Consider the following 22,783-nt stretch of genomic DNA (forward strand, 5'->3'; position numbering starts at 1 on the left):
ACCAAGAGCTGGGGTCATTTCTATTTTTGCTTTCATATAGAAAATATGAACTAACCTCAAATAACTTGAATTGATTGACACCCCCCACAATTAAAAAAAATTAATTAATTAACAGTTTTGTTTCAAAATGAGAAATTATGAAATACCAGTTTTCAACAGTAACTACAACTTTTGGATTTTAGATTTGTGTGCTAATATTTTTGTACAGTGATTGAAATAGAATTTTATGGCCCAGTCTCGTTGGCTAAATGTTAACTTGTACTCACAAATCTCAGAGTTTTTCATTTTAGGATGAAAAACTGATTTAGGGTTCTTGCAAGAATTTCTCTACTTACACCTCCTAAGTTTGAACCTAGGTCTGACCAAGTTTTGTTCCCAAATTGAACCCCTGTTATAAGTTCTTAAACACATGCCTCTGTAATATCCATAACTTTCTCCCCACTTTTGAGTGCAAATGCTTGAGGTGAAGGGGAAGAATCTAAAGCTAGCTTCAGTTTAAGATATATAAGTATATATGCACATACACACACACACACACACACACACACACACACACACACATACATACATATATATAGACATAGAGCTATTTTTTAAAAGTAAACCATTTTCTGTAGAACAGATCCTGAAAATCTTCATGCCTTCTAACACTCTTCATGTAGCATCTTAGTTCACAATGAAGCCTCTTTCCTGACATCCTTTTCTAACGTGGTGATAAAGTCTTGTGTACGAAGCTACAGTTTTGCTCTCTTTGCTCTTAGATTGTTTGCCAGAAAGCCAGATTTACCAACTTTAATTCCGTAGTCCTTAGAATTTGCTGAAGGTCTTCTCCAGCCCACTCTGAATGCACTATTCCTAAAGATTAAGCAGGGAGTGAAAAGAGTTAACATAGCTATCATCTTTTGAATGTTTACTATTTGCCAGACACTATCTAAGCTCTCTAGGTATTTATCTCATTTATTTCTCATCTTAGAGCAAGGAATTAGCATCTCCCTTTACAGATGAGACAGCTGAGGCTCAGAGAGGTAAAGTGACTTGGCAAACAGGAGCTCAAAACTGAGTGGCTGGGGTAGAATTAGGAATTGGCTTTTTCTGAAACTCGTAGGCTGTCAGTTTTTCTGTTTTGCTTCCTGTGTGCAGCTACAGAATCCCAGAAGGTGATTAATGGATTAACTAGAGAAAATTTTAAATAGTCAAAAATTAAAATACCACATGCAAATATAGGCATACCTCATTTTACTGCACTTTTGCTTTATTGTGCTTCGAAGATATTGTGGTTTTTACAATTTTGTGGCAACCCTGCATCGAGCAAGGCTATTGGTCCCATTTTTCCAATGACATTTGCTCACTTCATGACTGTGTCACATTTTGTAATTCTTGTAATATTTCAAACTTTTTTCCATTACTATTATGTTTGCTATGGTGATTTGTGATCAGTGATCTTTGATGTTACTGCTACGACTTGCTGAAGGCTCAGATGATAGTATTTTTTAGCAATAATTTTTTTAAAATTAAGGTATGTACCATGTTTTGTGTAATGCTTTTACACACTTAATACACTACAATATAGTGTGAACATAACTTTTTGTGCACCAGGAAACCAAAAAAATTGATATGATTCACTTTATTGTGATATTTGTTTTGTTGTGGTGGTCTGGAACCAAACTTGCAATGTCTCCAAGGTATGCCAGTATTGCATAGGTGATAAATTGGATGGTTTGATGTATTTTAAAGTTTTTAACAGGAAATTTAAAGTTATTTTATCTAATTAAAATGTTAGATAATAATCTTAATATTTCCAGTTTGACCTTGTCAATTTTTTTCAATTTTGATGTTAAACTGTTAAAACTGTTAAAATTAACCACAGATTTGAGATAATTTCTGAGATCTATTTATATCTAAACTTCTATGATTCTATATGCAGGTACTTGGGAATTTATGGTTATTCTTATAATTTGGATAGACATTATTACTATAGGATATTTGATACAACTTTCAGCATTATACATTAGGTTACTTTCTGGATCAGGAGCCTGATGTCCAGTTGATCATAGACATAGACATGACCACAAATACAACATTTAATCAATCATAATTAATATTCTTCACAATATGAAACTTTTAAAATAATATCTAAATTAATTGAAAACAGTAGAGTCAAGTTAAATCATATTAATTTCATCTCAGTCATATAGTTAGCCTGAGTAGATACTCTGCATGCTGAAAGCTGGGGAATCCTTGGAAACCTTTGGGTAATGGCTGCTTGGGGCCAGGGGCCAGACCTAAAGAGAGGTTGACAGGCTGGGGGAACATCAAAAGTCCATGGTTAGGAAAGCTAGCCCAGTGTGCTGATGCGCATTTGGAAATCCACTGACCAAGACATACCAGTGCTCCCTGACAGCCGTGTTTGGTCAGAGGAAACATGCTGAATATATTTGGCAGTGTATAGTATATATGATAGATGTGAGTCAGATGCTTCACAGTCCGGGATGTCTTTAAAGGCAAAAATATGCGAAAAATATCAGTCTTGCAAAGAGCTTTAGATCTACTGAGAATCCTATCTGAAGATCAACTGAGGCCACTAGAGTAGTAAAGAGTCCTGGGGCTAGCCTTTGGCATGATATCTCAGTTATCCCTGGCTGCAGTGATAATGTGTAACAACCCCAAGACCTTCACGGCATGGAGTGATATTTCTGTAGCTTACTATGTGTGAGACCTGGATAGGGCATGGCAGATTTTATTGCATTCATCTGTGGATCTGCAGAGATCCATGAGTCAGCTAGATAGTTCTTCTGACTTTGGATGAGCTTCCTCACATGTCCAGGGGAAGGCTGGCTGTTGACTAGTCTAGGATCTCCTCAGCATGAATGTCTGGAGCTTCATGATTGTGTTTCATATGTCTCTCATCCTCCAGCAGAATGGCAGATATGTTCTCCTGTTGATGATAGAGGGAAAGAATAAGCAAGTCCAATGTTAATAAGCTTTTTCTTATATTTTTTTCTAGGAGTTTTTATGGTATCAAGACTTACGTTCAAGTCTATAATCCATTTCAAGCTAATTTCAGGGAGTGGTTTAAGAAAAGAGTCCAGTTTCATTATTTTATACGTGGATATCCAATTTTCCCAACACCATTTATTGAAGTCTGTCCTTTCCCCTTTGTCCGTTCTTGGAGTCCCTGTCAAAAATGAATTGACTGTACCTGCATGGGTTTATTTCTGGGCTCTCTATTCTATGTGCCCTTTTAAACAGCAGTACCATACTATTTTGATCACTGTCACTTTGTGATATACTTTGATGTCAGAAAATGTGATGCCTCCAGCTTTGGTCCTTTTTTTCAGAATTGTTCTATTTGGAAACTTATGTGGTTCCATATGAATTTTAGAATAATTTTTTTTTCTATTTCTGTGAAAATTCTGTTGGATTTTTTTGATACAGAGTGCATTGAATCTGGATTATCACTTTAGGTAGTATGGACGTTTTTATAATATTAATTCTTCCAATCCATGGGACATTTTCCCCATTATTTGTGTCTTTCTCAATTTCTTTTATCAATGTCTTATAGTTTTCAGTGTGTAGGTCTTATACCTCCTTAGCTAAATTTTGATTTCTTGGATACAACAAAAGCACAGCAACTAAAGCTAAAATAAGTGACTATATCAAGAAAAGGAAAAAAATCAATAAATTGATAAAGCAACCTACTGAATAGGAGAAAATACCTGCAAACCATTAATCTACTAAGAAGTTAATATCCAAACATATAATGACTTCATACAACTCAATAGCAAAAAAGCAAATAATCAAATTAAAAATGGGCAAAGAAACGGAATAGACATTTTCCCAAAGAAGACATACAAATGGCCAATAGTTACATAAAAGGAGCTAACCATTAGAGAAATGCAAACAAAACCATCTTACCTCACACTTACTAGGATGGCTATTGTCAAAAAGATGAGAGAGAACACATTTTTGTGAGCATGTGGAGAAAAGGAAACCCTTATATACTATTGGTGGGGATGTACATTGGTACAACCATTATGGAAAAGAGAACAGAAGTTCCTCCAAAAATTTAAAATACAACTAACGTATGATTCAGAAATTCCAACTCCTGGAATTGGAATTGCATATATGCAAGGAATTGAAAAAAAAAAAAGAAATCAAAGAGATATATATACTTCCATTATTCACAATACCCAAGATATATAATAGAATATTATAAAGGCATAACAAGAAGAAAATCCTACCTTTGGTGGGAACATGAATGAGCCTGGAGGGCATTATTGTAAATGAAATAAGCCAGACAGAAAGACAAATGCTGTGTGGTATCACTTATATTGTGGAATCTAAAAAAAAAATTTTTTTAAGCCAATTTCATACAGCAATAGAACAGTGGTTACATAGAAATAGAGGGAAGACAGAATGGGGAGTTCTAGGTCAAAGGGCACAAACTTCGAATTGCGGGAAGAATAAGTTCTGAGGGTCTAATGTACAGCATGGTGACTATTGTTACTAATATAGTACTCTCTACTTGAAAGTTGCTAAGAGTATATCTCAGGCATTCTCACCTCACACATAAGAGTTAAATTAAGTATGTGAGATGATGGATGTGTGTATTATTTTGATTTTGGTAATAATATCATAATGTATATGCATATCAAATCATCATATTGATGTATGTACAATTATAATTTTTAAATTATTCCTCACTAAATTGAGGGAAGAAAGAATGAGCAAGTCCAATTCCACAAGCTTTCTTAAACCTCTGTTTGCTTTTTATTTGTGATTATCCCTTTGGACAAAGAAGTCATATGGCCGGAGTCAGGCAGTGTTGGAGACTACACCAAGGTCACATAGAAAGGTCATGGGTGCAGGGATGAGTAAATTATGAAGTAATTAATCAGCCATTGGAAGTTTTTCACAAGCAGAAGCACTTTAAGGAACTCAGTCTTGGTATTACTCATTTTAGAATCTCAAACCCTGTAATGCAGGCTTAATAAGTGCCCCTCTATCCACAAATGAATGAATAAATGAATGAATGAACAACAGCCCTACTCTGAAGTAGGCTGGGCCACCTTACTACTTTTTGGAGGAAAATCTTCTTACTTTAATCAATAAACACAAGGAAGAATAACCATGTTCTATTCCTAGCCAGATTTTTTCTTTGAGAAAAGTCCCTATTCTTAATAAGAAGCATGATTCCTGAGCACTATTTATTTAGAATAAGATGGAAACACCCCTAACAAAACAGTACAGGAATTTTCAGGGGAAGATAGCAGATCAAATTATGTTGAACCCAGTGTCTAGCCTCAGCCTGATGCTTCACCAGATTAGCTCTGCCGCTGTCAGGCAATTATATGGGACTCATAACACATCTTCAGTTCTGTGCTCATTTTCATAATAAACCTCTGGTTTCATTTCTCTAGCACTGTTTTCTCTAAGATTTACCATTTAAGAATAACAAACACTAAATAGAACAAGTATTTCTGCTGAGTTAAAGCTCAGCCACTCAGCTCACATTTTCATGGTTCTATCTCAGTGTCTATAGCTTCCCACCTAAAATCTATATTTCTTTCCAACAGTAGTTATAGCATCTGTCTGGCTCTAGCCTAATCCTATATTTTTTAGCAGCACGGAAGGAAGGTGGGAATAGAAGTAGTCCATAAATTTGGCTAGAAATTTGTCTTTCAGTACGTTGTCTCTGTAGAAACAAAAAGAGTATTTTGAGCCTGCTGCAAAACACAGTTATGATGGTTTGAAAAGAAGCCACAAAGTCGTGTTCTACTTGGAGATACATGCCATAGAGCTAATGAAAGAAATCTGAAGTTTTGACCTTTTAAAAAAAAGTATTATTATATTAACATCTTTCCAAGAACGAGGTGGCTTAGGTCACGCTAATCTTAGAGCTTCAGCACCAGAGAAGAGATGGAAACCCCTCTTCCCTGCCAAGTTGTGCTTAAAGTTCTGATCCTTGGGAGTCAGCAGTCGTGTGTGATAAATAGCAATCAGCTGCTTTACTCTGGGCCCTGTAGCCTGCCCATGGGCTCTAATGCCGCCCACAGAGCTGCTTTGGAGGCAAATGATGCATTTTTAAATAGCACATTAATATTAAAAAGAGTTCAGTGAGCAGATCAAGGACAAAGCCATTCATTCCTTCATAGGAATTTAAGCCTCATGTAAAACACATGTCGCTTCCTCATATGTGTCAAGTTGCCCTGGCCTCTTAGAACACAGATTCCACCCACATGCATGGAGAGTCACACATGCGGTAACATGGAATGGTGTGACCTTGCCTTGAAAACAAAGACGGGTGTCTGGCAGTGAGTGAACAATGTTGGAGAGAATATCCATAGAAAGAAAATATTTATTTTGTTTAAGTAAATACATTAGCACTTTTCCTCATAGGCCATTTTGTCATCATAAACACGGCTTCTGTTGCTTTAATTTCACTGCTTCTTTTCTCCTAGATAAGTGGAGGGGAAAAAAAGGATCTGTACATTTCCTTCAACCTCCTTTCCATCTTCCTTTACAATCTTCTCAGAATCTGTTCTTCCTTGACTATGGTTCAGAAACATAAGGTGGTCTCTAGCTTCAGTCTCAACTTTTGATGTCTTAGGTAAAATCCCTCAGAATCTATAAAATGTCCCTAGTGCCCTTGAGTTGGGTGGCACTGGCCTATCAAAGAGTGATGGTTTTCTGCCAATAGGCAGTGTATCTCATCCCTTTGTGTTTTTTGATGGAATAAATATGAAAAGAAAGTTACATGTATAAGTCTTGTATATTTTAAAAAATCTATGCAAGCTAGATATAAGATATAAATAGCTATTACCAGGTATCCTCTCTCTGTTGATTCAGGGAATATGGGAAGGAAAGGTAAGTAAGGGGATCAGATACAGAGAGAGGCTGCAACAGGTGAGGTTGTCCAAAAGGAGATCCAGAACAAGGTTTGGTTGTAAGGCATTTGTTAGGAATCAAAGAAGTGTGGAGGAGGGGAAGCAGGGTTGGGCAGAGAAAGAAGTCTTAACTATTGTACAGATCTAACAAATCCATGGCCCTCCAGGAATGAACTCTGGAAAGGAACTTGCTGTCTCTGTCTCTACTCTGGGCCAAAATGGCCAGGTCTTGGTGCCCTCACCTCACTCAGTCACTCACGTGAGTTGCCACCAGAGGGGCAGGACATCCAGTGATGTCAGCTGAGCAGGTGCTGAAGGAGCCCAGAGGCAGAGGCAGTCTGCCTACTGCACTCCCTGGGTGGTCAGTAAGTCCTTCCTTAAAGGGCCACCTGGGCAGCTCCTCTCTAGACACAGGAGCATGCACATATAGAATAAAGACCACCTGAGGACACAATAAAGAGGCAGCCATAGACAAGCCAAGAAGAGAGACCTCAGAAGAAAACACCTGCCAACACCTTCATCTTGGACTTCCAGCCTCCAGAACTGTGGGAAAATAGATTTCTGTTAGTCAAGGCACCTAGTCTGTGGATTTTGTTTTCATAGCCTTAGAACACCAATACAGTCTTCTTCCTCCAGGGTGGTATGATATAGATAGTGTGTTACAGTGAAAGCTGACCCACAGACCAGTGAAACATTTATCAGCAAGTAGGCAAAAGAACATAATGTGTGTTATAAGCTGAAGAAATATGGGCTCCTTTAAATTGTTGCTTGAAAGGATGATGAGAAGTAGATGAGACATCTCTTGGTTGCCAGGATTCAGCTGTATTTCTAGTTGGATGCAAACAACAAAAATCATCCAGTCAGATACTGTTGTACAGACTGGTTTCGAATTCTAAGCTTGGTGCCCCATTGCAGTGGTTGAAAGCATTAGAATTGGCTAGAGTCTACACTCTGTTCATGAAAGAGTAAAAGTTCTGTAAAGTGTGGAGTTTGCATCGTGGCTCAATGGTTAACGAATCCGACTAGGAACCATGAGGTTGTGGGTTCGATCCCTGCCCTTGATCAGTGGGTTAAGGATCCAGCGTTGCCGTGAGCTGTGGTGTAGGTTGCAGACATGGCTCAGATCCCGCCTTGCTGTGGCTCTGGTGTAGGCCAGCGGCTGCAGCTCCGATTCGACCCCTAGCCTGGGAACCTCCATGTGCGGCGGGAGCGGCCCAAGAAATGGCAAAAAGACAAAAAAAAAAAAGTTCTGTAAAGTGTTTCTAGGCAATTCATGTATCTTGAGCACAATTTTTAACATTATTATGCTGACTAATTGTACTTATGGAGTGATTAAAGATAAAGTTACTGATGTATAGCCATTTTTAGACATGAGTTTCTAATTTGAATATTTCAAATTTTAACTCGGCATCTGATTTTGTCATAAAAATGTTAACAAATAGTACTGAAGACATAGAGTAAAACTGACAGATCCACATATAACATGTTATATAGCTTATGATGAAATACAATTTATTTAATTTTTTAAAAAATATTTAAAAATTGACATATTTTCAAACTGAGAGAAATATTACAATAGTAATACAAAAAACTCCTATATACCCATACTCCTGAATGTGATATTGTCTTTCCTCTCCATCTCTTTGTCTCTGTCTCTCTCTTCCTACCCCCTGAAATACTTCATAATGTATTTCTGAAAATAAGACATTTTCTGTGTAACCACAACAAAATAATGGAAATTGATGTTAACAACTGATGATTCTTAATCCCATCATTCCTTAGAAAGTTGTTAGTTGGCTTTCTTTTATTGCAAGGGAGAGCTTTCCAATCCTCCCTATATATCTGTAAACTTAGGGATTCTTATTCTATACAGTAAGTTGTATTATCTTACTGTCTTTATTTATTTTGATATTCAAATTAATCCCAAAGTTGGCCCATCCAAGTCCCCTTCAGAATAGTTCCTTTGTTCTTTTAACATGTCCTCATCATACTTTCATCAATATTTTTCCTTTTTACAGAGGGTATTCTAGACTCATCTTACAAATAGACACACACACACTCACAAACATATATGTATGCATTTCCACATCTATATGTTGATGAATATTAAATTTCAAACAATAAAATTGGCCACTCTCCTGGAGCAACAAAGGCAGAGTCCTAAATGTTCTCTAAAGCCTGATAAATCCCAACCAGCCTTTTCTCAGTTGTTACCATCATGTCACTTTTATCTTTGCATATGAAAAGCTCCTGTTTCTCTATTCTTTCTTTACAAGTCTTGTAGTACCATTTGTGCCCAATATTAACAGAAAAACTAATTAGTCCTCAAATGTTCCTTTCAAGTGGTTGGTGTAGATGGGAAGGAAGTGGTTTTTTTCTCTCAAATGTTAGAATCCTTCTAATAAAACAAGTGAAAGATGAGTTGTAAGGGTAGCAGTTGTGTAAGTGTCCAGAGAAAAATTGAACATTCACCTTCTGATGTTATTATCTGATATACTTTATCATCTGGTTTACACATAATGAAATGGAGAGGCTAACTTGTTCAAAGTTCCTCTGCTAGCTAGTAAGTATATCTCAAACTCAAACTCAGTGCATTGATATTTTGACCCAGCAATGCTCAACACATGTGATCAATTCGAGAGATTGCCAAGAACTATTTAGAGGGTCCATAAGATAAAAACTGTTATTATGATAAGATTTTTTTTTTGCCTTTTCACTCTCATTCTCTAATAATTGCACAGTGGAATTTCCATAGACTACATGAGGAGTGATGGTGATGTCATCACTGATGATAAATTGATGTGAGTTTTAATAGAGAGATAGTCCATGTTCATGGATAGGAAGACTCAGTATTTTCAAGATGTTAATTTTTCCCAACTTGATCTATAGATCTAGAGCCATCACAATTAAAATCTCAGCAAGTTATTTTGTGAATAGACAAATTGATTCTGAAGTTTATTTGGAGGGCAAGGGAGCCAGAATAGCCAGCTCAATATTAAAGGAGAACAAAATTGGAGAATCAGCATTACCCTCAAGACTTACTATAAAGCCATAGTAATCCAGACAGTGTGATATTGGTGAAAGAATAGATAAATAGATTAATGGTACAGAACGATTGCCCAGAAATAGACTAATATAAATAGAGTCTATTAAACTTTGGCAAAGGAGCAAAGTCAGTACAATGGAGCAATGATTGTCTTTTCTACAAATGATATTGGACCAATTGGACATCTATATGCAAAAAAATAAATATAGACACAGATCTTAGGTCCTTCACAAAAATTAACTCAAAATGGATCACAGACCTAAATGTAAACTATAAAACTGTAAGACTCCAAGAAGATAACATAGGAGAAAACCTGAATGACTTTGGATATAACAGCTACTTCTTAGATACCAAAGACACAATCCATTAAAAATAAGTGATGTTGGATTTCATTAAATTTAACAACCTCTGCTCTGAAAAAGACAGTATCAAGATAGTGAGGGTAAAAAGCCATAGTTTGAGAAAAATATTTGTAAAAGACACATCCAATAAAGGACTGTTATCCAAAATACACAAAGAACTCTTAAAACTCAATAAGAGCCTGTTTAAAAAATGGGCTAAACACCTCAGCAAAGAAGATGTTCAGATGGAAAATAAGCATTTGCAAAGATGTTCTAAGTTGTCATCAGGGAAATGCAAATTAAAACTATAGTGGGATAATATCACTCTATTAGAGTAACCAAAATCTGAAACACTAACACACCAAGTGCTGATGAAGATGTAGTGCAACAGGAACGCTCACTCATTGCTGGTGGGAGTGCAAAATGTAAGATTGTCAGGTTTTTTTTAAAAAACAAAAACAGAGTTCCTGTTGGGCACAGCAGAAGTGAACCTGACTAGTATCCATGAGGATGCAGGTTCAATCCTTCGCCTTGCTCAGTGGATCGGGGATCCAGCTTTGCCATGAGTGGTGGTGTAGGTCACAGATGTGGCTCAGATCCTGTTGGTGTGGCTGTGGTGTAAGCAGGCAGTTGTAGCTCCAATTTTACCCCTAGCCTGGTAACTTCCATGTACTGTGGGTATGGCACTAAAAAGACAAAAAAAAAGTGAAAAACCAAATTTTAACCATATGATCTAGCAGTTATGCTCCTTGGCATTTACTCAAGGAAATTGAAAACATGTCCACACAAAAACATGCACATAGACGTTTATAGCAGCTTTATTCATAATTGCCAAAACTTGGAAGCGACCAAGATGTCCATCAGTAGGTGAATGGATAAACTACAGTACATCCAGACAGTCAAATGTTATTCAGGGCTAAAAAGAAATGAGCTATCCAGTCATGAAAATATATAGAGGAAACTTAGGTGCTTATAACTGAGTGAAAGAAGCCTATCTGAAAAGGCTACACATTGTCTGATTCCAGCTGTATAACATTCTGGAGAATAAAGGGGGTGGAGGGGTGATTAGATGGAACATGAGGCTCTTCATTATACATTTGTCCAAACCCATAGAATGTACAACACCAAGAGTGAACCCTAAGGTAAACCGTGGACTCTGGGTGATTTCAATATGTCAATGTTAATTACTGTAACAAATGTACCACTCTGGTGGGAGATGTTTATAATGGGGGAGGTGATGCATATGTGAGAGCAGCGGGAAATGCCTTTTCTCCTAATTTTGCTGTGAACCTAAAACCACTCTAAAAAATAGTTTACTTTAAAAAGTGTGAGTTTTCTCTTTTTTTCTCTCTTTACTCTGTTCTCTTCCTAACCATCTTTGTTTAGACTAGTTATAGCGTTGGTGAACCTTAATGTAATCCAAGATATCATCATTTTGAAATCTAGAAATTAATTTTCTTGGGAAATCTCTTTCTGATTTTCTGAAAATACAATAAGGTCTTGTTTTGCAATAATATACACTTAAAGTTCCCTGTTCTACTTATTGATAAATATGAAGATACATAAATATAGCTGTGGATATGTACATATATACATGCCTGCATATACATTTGTGCGTGTATATGTAAATCACACAAACAATAGTTCTGTGAGGTCCTCAGTAATTTTTAAGAATGTAAAGGAGTCCTGAGACCAAAATTTTTAATAACCACGGCTCCAGGCAGTATCTTTTTAGGACACAAACAGCAACTTTATTTCCAACTTTGTATTTTCTTCCCTTTACCTCTGCCCAAATCAAAAAGCTAAGCTTTGATTTAGGATTAAATTGTTCTGGAATGAAAGTAGGACTCTGAGGAGAAAAAAAAAATCAAAGGGAAAGAAGAACAATATCTAGGGGTAGAATCAACATGATGAAGGGAAGGCTAGTTAAACTAGTACTAGTCTGCTAGTAATAGACTGTGTAGCTATGTGATACACTTCCTCTTGCTTCAAGCTGCTAGTTCTCACTTCCTTATGTTCAGGACAGGGAAGCACCCTCACCCATAGGATTGCCATGCTACTGGAAGGGTAATCCAGTGCTCAATACCTCCTCACCTGTTTTGCCAGGAGGCAGATGAGCCTTTCTTACTCCTATTGTGTGATCAAATGGTGTTCATAAGCCAAGAAACTCTGCAGGTGTTTCAACAAAGTGGCAGCATTTGTAAGATGGCACTGCAAGGTGTTAGGAGGCAGCTAAATGGCCAACTGCATGCAGTGTAACTGTCTGATAATGAGCAGAAGAGAAGAGGTTTTGCCTTCAGCCAGACTTTGTGAATCTTAGCTTTGGGACCAATATCCTGAAGTATCATCCTGTCCATCGAAGCTCAGTGCATTTTAGACAGTAAAGGGCCCAACACTAACCCACTGTTTTGAATTAAGTTTATGAGATGCAGACAAATCAAGTTAAGTTCCCTTTCATCTTCCTTTGAATTAAGCACTTTCTCTCTCTTCCCCCCCCTCCCGCCCCAGTTCATATTAAGAGAGAATGTACTTGGCCTAAAGTCATTTCCCCAAGTACCAAACATTTGCAAATACTTTTAGACATAGGCAAAAGACAAATCACAGTGGTTTTAGCTCAGCTGCATCTGCTATCACCATAGCTGTGAAGCAAATACACCACCAGTGGCTGTCCAACTTTTCAAATAATAGGTGATTTTGCATATTTTCTTCCTTTCTTCCCATTCCAAAATATTCAATAAATAGAAAAGTTCTCTTTACTTGACCATGTTCAATATCCAGCCTTGGCTTCCAAAACTGCTGGTGAGTTGGGGCACAAGTCGCAGAGTGGCTGCAGAATTCCTAGGAACATTGAATTCAAGGTGGTCTGAATGACCAGCACATGCCAGCCTGGGCTGGAAGCCAGAGTCAGTTCAGTTCCATCTCACCACTTCTCCTCAAGCTCCAGACTTATCCTGTGTCCTGGAATATTTACTTCCCCAAACAGGCCACATCCATATAATCATATTTCTGGAAATACACGGAGTGGTAAGAAGGGTTCATGAAGGGAATTGGCTGATGGATGAGACAAAAGTGTTTTAAAGTCTATCCTTTGAGTTAAATGCTAATGTCATTTTAGCCAATTCATCTGTATAAGTTTATTGTATTTGTGAAATACCAAGATTTTCATTCATTTCTGTCCTCTGTACTTATAGGACCCTGCCTTCAGGGCTGAAGTTGAAAAGGTATTTATATTTGGTGAGAATGGCCCCAGAGGCTCTGCTAAATCCCTAGAAGCTGCTTCAGAGTGAAAGATCTGTGACTGGTAATGCCCAGGCTCAGTTCCTATTTATTCCATCTTCTCCCCGTTGAGCAGTGTTCAAAGCCCACGTAAGTCAAACATATTTTAGAAACCCTCACAAGCTTCATCTGAGCTTGGTATTGCAAACGAGGGGTAATTCCAGTTATCACATACCTGGTAGCTCATAGACATGCAAGCCATGACAGATTACAGACTTAGGAGTGAAATATTTTTAAAGGCTTCAGATGTTCATCACCAGTGTCTTCTATTAAAGGGGTGAGTGGGGTTGAGGATGCTTATTTTCATCTTTAAGTATCAACTTCTCTTCTTCATCAGTGCTAGGAAACACCTTGTCATTTCTCATTTCTTGATGAACTAACCACAGCAAATGAGTCTACCGTATTTGTTAGGGTAAAATCTTTAAGAGTAGGAAGTATAGCTAGGAGGAGTAGTAGTAATTGTACTAGAAACATTTATTGGCAGAAACTGCCAGAAGCTATTCCCAGCCCCTTTCCCTTACTAATGCTCACTCTAAAGGTGAGGAAGCCAGGCATTTCCCTTCCCTAGTCTTCTGTGCAATGAGGGGCTGCCCATGACCCATGAAGAAAGTCTTCTGGGAAGTTAGCCCCTAGAGAAACTTTTCTTCCTTCATAGAAAGGACAATGGACAATGAGACTTATGTGAAACTTTCCCCTTCTGCTGCCTTAAATGTTAAGATGCTGGCCCAAAGTAGAGCAGCTACACTGTGACCATGAAGGAAAAAATCAAGGAAATGACGGCATAAACAAATACAACCTGGTCCAGCCACAAAAACAATGCCAGTTACTGCAAAACTCTGCCTCCATCATTACCTGAGAAAATCAAATTTCGTCTCATGTATCTGGTGGCCATCCTGAGCTTAGCTTTCTTATCTGTGATATGGGGGTACGTACTTTGCAGGGGTGACTGGAAATTCTCCCTTTTAAGTCTGAGAATCCCATTGTAAACTATAAAATTCTACATGAATGTAGGAAAGGCATTTGTTTGCAGAGGGTGGTAGATTGGATCACTCATATTTTTAAATCCCTATTCATATATGTTAATTGTGTGTCTAATATTCACTGAGTAATCCTCTAGTTTTTGAAAGTGCACAAAGGACTCAGTCCTTAAGGAGTTTACAATTTATTAAGTGACTCCTTCATGAAGTCATCCAATTCCTGATAGGACACCACAGAGAATAAAACAAAGAATTATTAAACTATTAATTGCTAAATTACAAGATACTAAGTGCTAGTTCTACATAAATTTGAATAATAATCTTTAAGATATATTAAGTGCTTACTGTGTTCCAAGCATTCTTCTAAATATTTTACATGAACTGAGTAATTGAATCCTAGGATAACCCTGTGAATAAATATATTACCTTCCCCGTTTTTCTCTTTGTAAAAGTGAAGTGCAGTGGAGTTACAGGCGTTGACTAAATTCGCAGATGTTAAGTGGCAGAGCTAGGGTTGAATCCAGGCACTGTGGCTCAGATCCACTGCTCTCCTGGAAAGATGGAAATATCAGACCACTTGTTTATAACCTCTGCTCTGTGGCTTCCCTAGTTTTGTGACCTAGGACACAGTATTTATAAGCCTGTTATCTTGGAGATGAAAAGAATAGATACTAATTGGGCTGTTTTGAAGATTAAATCAATAGTGTATATAAAGCACCTTGTGAAGTAACTGATCCCCTAATAGAGCCTTGTAAACGGGTTCTACTACTGAACTCATTGGAGGGTTTGGAAGCCTCAACACCCCTTCCATTATGGGCAAGGAGAGGAAGATATCCCTCAAAAGTGTGTTAGAGCTCTTGGAATTCAAGTTCCACTCAGAAAATTGTCAAATATTTTTAGAAAAATTATATTTCCTGGTCATTGTTTCAAAATTGCCAAGGTAAAAGTCCTGCCAACTCTCGTAAGACATTTCTTGGAGTTCCCATTGCAGCTCAGTGGTTAACGAATCCAACTAGGAACCATGAGATTGCAGGTTCGATCCCTGGCCTTGCTCAGTGGATTAAGGATCTGGCATTTCCATGAGCTGTGGTGGAGGTCACAGATGCGGCTTGGATCTGGCATTTCTATGGCTCTGGCGTAGGCCGGCGGCTATAGCTCTGATTAGACCCCTAGTCTGGGAACCTCCATATGCTGTGGGTACAGCCCTAGAAAAAGCAAAAAGACAGCATTTCTTGAAAAAATAAAAAAAAAAACAAAAACAAAACAGCTTATCTTTGTGTGAGTGATTGTTAGGAAAACTAGTGAGGAAATTAGTCACGGTTCATACTGGTAGAGAGGCAGAATAGAATGGTAGTTTTAATCCATTTGTTTCATAAATATTTACTTAGTACTCACCATGTGCCATACTTGCTCTAGATGCTGTTACCCCACCCTCCACCCACCCCATGGTTTATTAAGGTCCTAGTTTATCAAGGTTCTCCTTTTAGACTGTAAATAAGGGTCCTGCCACACCGAAGTATATTATTTTTCTCCTAAAGTAGAGAATACTAGGGTAGGTATGTGGTGGGAAGAGAGAGGTGTGAATTTCATTAATTTATTTCTTTAAACTAGATAACTATAAAATTTTGAGAAAGAGAAAGAGAGAAAGGGGAGAGAGGATGGGGGAGAAGGAGAGAAGATGAATAGATTTGGTATAAATTAATGAGTTTTTGAGCAGAAGCCTGAGATGTTTCTCAAAAACAGGTATAGATGGATCATAATATTTTATGACTCAGAACATCTAAAGGGAACCAAAAGGAGAGTGTGTTTGGGGGAGACATCCCAAAAATGACGAGGAGAGCTACTATAGGGAAATTGAAAGTATTTGAATAAACTATTTGCCTCATAATGTAAGTATGGGTTACCAGTCAGGAACGTGAGGTCTGAGGATAACCCAGTGCTATCCCACCATGAAAAGACAAGTTTCCTTGGACCACATGGCCAGACATTCTCCTGTAGAAGTGTGGCCTTAAACCAATCATTGTCCATAGAGAGACAGGAAAAGCGTGGCTGGAACCAATGCATGTGGTTCTCATTTGTATTCAATCAATGCATGTCTTCTGCCTTCCTGTGGTTAATGGGGAGGGGCTCTGTTAGAGCTGCCTTCTCTTAATCATCACATTGGGGGAGCTTCAATTATTTATATGGTAATCAACTCTGAGTGGAGAGCAACTCCATTTAATAAATGAATAGGGACTAAAATGGACCTCATGGCAACAAGTCATAGTGCCAGTTTAATAGAGGCCAACTGTGGGTTCTCCACCTCCACCTCCAGGAAGAGAGAAGTTGTGACATAATTAATTGCAGCCTCTTTTCCTCAGAGGCCCTCTCCTTTCAGTGTGAGCCCCGACACATCTCCTGTTCTAATCTCTGACCTGAAGGACAAATTCTTGGGCTGTTCCTTATGCCTCCACTAAAGTTCTCTCTGCCCTCTTTGTTCTTGCAGTCCAATCACACTCCTTGATTCAGGTTGTATAGTCAAACATTCAGGATGCTGTTGCTCTAGTCTGTTTAAATCTTTTTTATCCTAAATCTGTCAACAAATGTATAGCCAAACCTTGCAAATTGGTGTCACCCATACAAATGTAATATGCATTTATGCATTCTTTTTTTTTTTTTTTGCAACATGGAAACCCTTAATAGACATGTTGGGGAGACAGAACCAAGAACACAGCCTGTTTCTCAGCACTGAATTTGACACTTAGACTGTATTAAACAAAATACTATGGATAGTCAACAAGGAATGAGCCGACTTAATGATAAAACTGTTTCCAACACACTTCTTCTTTTCCCCATGGAACACCACTGAAAGTTGTGACAAATCTAGATTTAGAAAAATCTGTTCTTCTGACTTAGGTATTTAAGCAGCGGTTCACTGTTCATTCATTAAGCTCTTACTATGTATCAGACCCTTGCCTATGACGCAAGATTAATACCTAGTAGCATAGAAATGCTATCAAAAATTCAAATATCTCTCATCTGTCACCACTTGTTTTTAGTGAACCTGTGAAGTCTTCAATGTTAATAGCTTTTTTGTTGTTATTACTCACAAGATGGAAATGTTTAACAGATTTATTTTGCTGTATACCTGAAATTAATGCTACTTTGGAAGTCAAATATAGTCCAATAAATTTTTTTAAGAATTCTGAGCATTTTACAAAATGGATATGAAGCTTACTAACATGTTTCCAGGATGCATGTTTTCCATTTTTTTTCAGAACATTTACGTATTTACTATTTTCTTGTACCATTCCCATTCCCATTTTTCACAAAATTCTCCAAAGAATAATGAGAGTTCCGCAATCACTTTATGTGTGTTTCTTGTATGTTTCCTTAGTTCATTCAAAACCAGACACCTGAGAACCTCAGTTTATTGGCAGGTGATATCATAAATAACAGTACAGAAATACCACTTGCCTATATGCCTATATGCTATATCACTTCTAAAAATGTTTTGGACAGATTTTCTTAACCACTGTGTCTGTCATTTGCTGATTTACAAGACCTTCCAGAAATTGTTCTGTTCTTAACTTGTTCGTATTATTCGTACTATTTCTCAATTCTCACTTCCCTCTTAGTCACACTGTCCATTTTTATTTCTAGGCTTCTGCTGTTGCTATTTTCCCTCAGTGAAGTGTACCCAAACCCCTCTTTCTCTCTATTTAAATACTAACCCTTACTTAACTTTTTTTTTTCTCCTTCAGGAAGTTATCATTTGCTATGAACATCCCACATTGATCTATCTCTTCCAATACTGATTAGTCACTCACCGTGTGGTTCAACAATTTTCTAATTGTTTCATCTATGTAAGGCTTATTTTATCCGCTACATGCTAAATGCCTCAAAATGTCTTTGTTTTGCCCCCTGTGCCTGTGAGAGGTTGAGTACATGTTCTACTTGGTATAATAGCTTAATTGATGTATAATCAAGTACCAAATTTAAGCCATTAAATGGAAAGAAAATTTGAAAAATGTAGCTTATTAGGATTCCTGAATGTTTTATAGACAATTTCTCGTAGGTCACATCTTCCAGTGTTCTATTGCGATTGTCATTTTCATCAGTATTTTACATCACATTTGACAGAGCCATTTCCATAACCCATGGTATCTCTTTTCTGTTCTGCAATATGAAAACTCCCCTTGGGACATCTAACGAACCCTTTAATTCTAAAAGACATATCCAGGCAGAAGGATAAGTTCTCTAAGCCCCAATAATTATCTCAAAAATCAATGCATTCTTTGAAATGCAAACAGACAAAGGTAATAGAAACATTTTTCATTGGGTATTCAAGACAACTAAATTCACTGAAATAAAGAAAAAAACACATGTGTATGTAGTCTCGTGTATGTTTGGTCAATAAGCTATTAATATAGAAAAGACATTGAGCCTCCATGAACCATGTAGATTGGAGTCTGATAGCTACAAACATATCTAGTTAAAATATCCTAAGTCATTCAGAATGTCTCACCATGGAGAGCTTGAGGTGACCTTGAATGAGAGCTCTAGACTTGTGCTCCCTGCACAATGCCGTGTCATAGGTGATGATTTGAGGTGGCAGGAAAAAGAAAACTATATTGTGCAGGTGGTTGAAAAAAAAATCACTGAGTAGCCTTAGAGATGGAATAATTTGAATTTAGATATTGCAAACCTTTAAAGGCTGAAAAGTTCTGTGACAGTCATGACTGAAGCAGAAATTTCTAGAGAACATTTTAACCTTCAAATGCTTTTCTAATCTAGTCTGCTTCTTTACTGAACTTCTCCTGCAGCCTTAGGTGAGATCCCTACAGACTTACATGTGACATCCTTACATACAGACAGAAACATTTTTCTTTCCTAGTCAACTGATGGACAATGGATTGATGTTCAAATATTAGACCTAATCTTTTGATCTCTCTGATATATTATTCTGGCTTTTGTTTGTTTATTTGTTTGTTTGATGGGTTAGTTGGGAGGCTATTTAAGAACAAGATTAGGCTGGCCTTTTATGATGAGCATTGATGAATTTGACTTTATTTCAGGTCTAATTTGAAACTCTTGTCAGTTTTAACACTATCAATCTTTTCTTCCCCTCTTCCCAGTGTGTTTTACAACATTCTTTCTAAACATATGTTTAACCTTCCACCAATGGAAATTAAGAGTTAATAGTTTTTACATTATAGAATGAAAATTAGATGAGGGCTCCAAATAACAAAATCCAGTGGACAGGCCTGACATTCATTCTCTTGGCAGAGGAGATTTCCTAATGCATCCACATTAAAAGAAAACAATGGAATGGGGCCAGATGATATAATATGGAAATTTACACTCTTATGTGGAAACTAGAGATAGGGAAGTATTAGCCAAAGGTCGCTAAAGTCACCCATACTTAGAGACACAGGTTAGACTTAAGGCAGGGATATGTGGGTGGGTGGGCATGTGGTCTGAGATGAGAATAGGGTCAGGAAAGTGGGAAAGGAACTTACAGAGTGCCAACTGTCATGCTAAATACTCAGTCAGTTCTCATAGTTACCAAGTTCATTGCCTCTCAAATGATTATGTTTTAGTTAATCCATTCTAACACTTCTACTGGTACAAAAGACTTTGTATGCCAACAAACCAGTTCCAAGTTTTTTTTTTTTTTCTTTTCTTTGGTTTTGCATGATAGCAAACTTGAAACCAAGATGTGAGGTACATCTTATGTATCCCCCACATTACAGATGAGGAAACAAAAGCTCAGAGAGTTTCATCAATTTTCTCAAGGCAGAAATAACTAGTGAGTTTATTAATAGTCCAGTCAAGGGTCTAACCTAGTGTTTATCAGACTAAAAACCATTCTCTCTAGTATACTGTGGTGACTCTAAAAGTAAATGTTAAGAAAAGACAAAAGAAAAGTAGAAAGAAAAAAATGAAGGGAAAATCCTTAAAAAATGAATCTCTACAGAAGGAACAAAAATAAAAAGGCAGGGAGAGTGTGTCTAGACGCAGAGAAAAATTGGATAAGGAAATTTGTGTTAAAGTCTCAAGTAAGGCTTATTTCTAAATAAGCAAAATAGTGTGACTGGGTCACCTTGCTGTACAGCATAAAATTGACAGAACACTATAAATCAGCTATAATGAAAAAATAGAAATCATTATAAAAAAATAAAGGGATAGTAAGAGCTTTGGAAAAAATAAGCAAAATAAAAGATATAAATTTCTCATTTAGAAAAATACATGCAGTTATCTAAATTTAATAGAAGAATAAACATGCTATTTTTCTAAAGAAGATGAGTCTCGGGTCTGTCTTGATTTAATTCACTTTGACATTATAGGCATAGTCTATATTTATACATAGATCTGATTTGCCTCCATATGGTTTTTTAAAAATCACATTAAACTCCAGAAAATTGCTACACTTTGGATCTTTAGGCTGAGTTTTACTGATACTTCCACTTTTTAGCCATTTTTTTCCGTATCAAAAATACGCTGCAACAGCCTTAAGATACGATACCTGCATTTTTTGCCTTCTAGAACCCTGCACAATAAGCCTTTCAAGTCCTTAAGGAGTTTCAATGATATTTCAGGGATTTTGTTATTATTCAGGTACAGCTCTGGAAAATACTTTTAAACACAGTCCACAAACCTCCATGAAGGCTATCATGCTTGAAATAAAAAACTCAAAAAATTAGCCTCTAAATGAATTAGACTTACCTGAAGTCCAGAAATCCTCCCTGGGGTGATGTCTGAGCCTTTACTCAAGAAATGTCTAAGCCCTTTGTTGGTGTGCATGGGGAAAACCTCAGGAATTTTCCCCCATGGATTTAATGTCCCCAGATTTAAAATGTAAGTATTAGAAGCTGAGCCCTGGACCATCTCCCTTCATTTCTTGACATCTTTATGACAATGTATGGTGCAGTACCTCACTTTGCTGCAATTACTGAACAGACAGCACTGTAGGCAATGCAAGTTTCTCTTAAGTGCAGCAATCCATTCTGAAGAGATGTACAAACATAAACTCTCAGTCGTAGCTGGCTTCTATGAAACCTGAGAATTATCTGTGAATTTTCACTCTCTCCTTTTTAATCACTCTGTTAGCTCACCTCTAGAACCCAGTGGCCTAATTTACTAATTAATAACTATTATTACTTAGTGGAATTGAAAACTGAAATTACTGCCTGCCTTAAACATAATAAAAATTGGCAATCCATTCAGAGTTTTTGAGGGGCTGCTTCATTCATTGAACAATCCTGGCAGCTGGGTAGATGTCATTGTCTGCTTGCTCTGTGGCACTCTTTTCCAGATGGGATGGAAGCAAGGCTGGAGGTTGTTTCTGTGACACATTTAGACTAGAAGAGAAATGGTAGTTGCAATATATGCCTATAGAATCTTTAAACCAATTATTACATGATTTAAAGACATCCGTCTTCTTTATTTGCACTTGGTTCTCCTAACACTAGCTTCCCTTCATACCTCAATAAGTGATTTCTGATCTCAATTTCTTTCTTCCTTTGTTATATGAAAAACAGCATTTAAAGAGAAATTGATAATGTAATTTCATTGTGTCTCAATATAACCAAATCAGTGACCAGGTTAAATCCAGGGGAAATTAGGCAGAAATTATTACCATCAGCAGTTTTTCCTTTTATAGATGCCCTCACAGTTGGCCAAGTCCAATCTGTTTAGCCATGTTAGTCCTTCAAAGCTACCTTCTTTTTTCTACTACCATTTCCAGTAGAGATATAGATATAATTTCTCATTTTCTTTATCTAGATCTTTCAATAGTCATTACAGTATGTTTGTATAGTAAGGAATATTTGTTCAGTCTGAAGCCTAGTGTCTACACATGACTGGTACCAGTGGAGATGCTGAGGTTACAGACCTACAGAAATCCTATTCCCATTTTCAAGGAGCCAGTAATTAGCAGGGAAACCAACATAGGGAGCCACATGAGAAGCACTATGTAAACATATCTTCAAGGTGCACAAACAACTTCTGAAGTACAGTGCCCTTAAGATTAAGTCTGGAATGTGTGTAAATACAAAGAGAAAAGATCAGTGCCCCTCAAACTGCATAATCTGGTCCAGATTATCCTAAAGCCAGTCATGAAGGCAGCTCCTCATATGGAGGCAAGTATTCATCAAGAAAGCAGATTCAAAAAGCCAGGAAAAGATACTTAAATATGTGGCATACCTATTGTGGGTCCCTACTCATCTTAGTAGATAACTGCAAAAATGTTAGATAGTCCTCAAGGTTGTTCCA

At 37.2% G+C, this 22,783-nt stretch overlaps 1 protein-coding gene across 1 annotated transcript in view; it reads left to right on the forward strand.

Annotated features, from left to right (window-relative positions):
- LOC110260011 (uncharacterized) overlaps positions 1-22,783 on the forward strand; it is an 87,045-nt gene that overhangs the window by 33,781 nt on the left and 30,481 nt on the right. The gene's annotated exons all lie outside the window — the stretch shown is intronic.

This window comes from Sus scrofa, chromosome 3 (assembly GCF_054392235.1).
Source record: "Sus scrofa isolate SSC_HxYL_T2T_F1_AM1 chromosome 3, Sscrofa_HxYL_maternal_Yorkshire_Landrace_v2.0, whole genome shotgun sequence".
NCBI lineage: Eukaryota > Metazoa > Chordata > Mammalia > Artiodactyla > Suidae > Sus > Sus scrofa.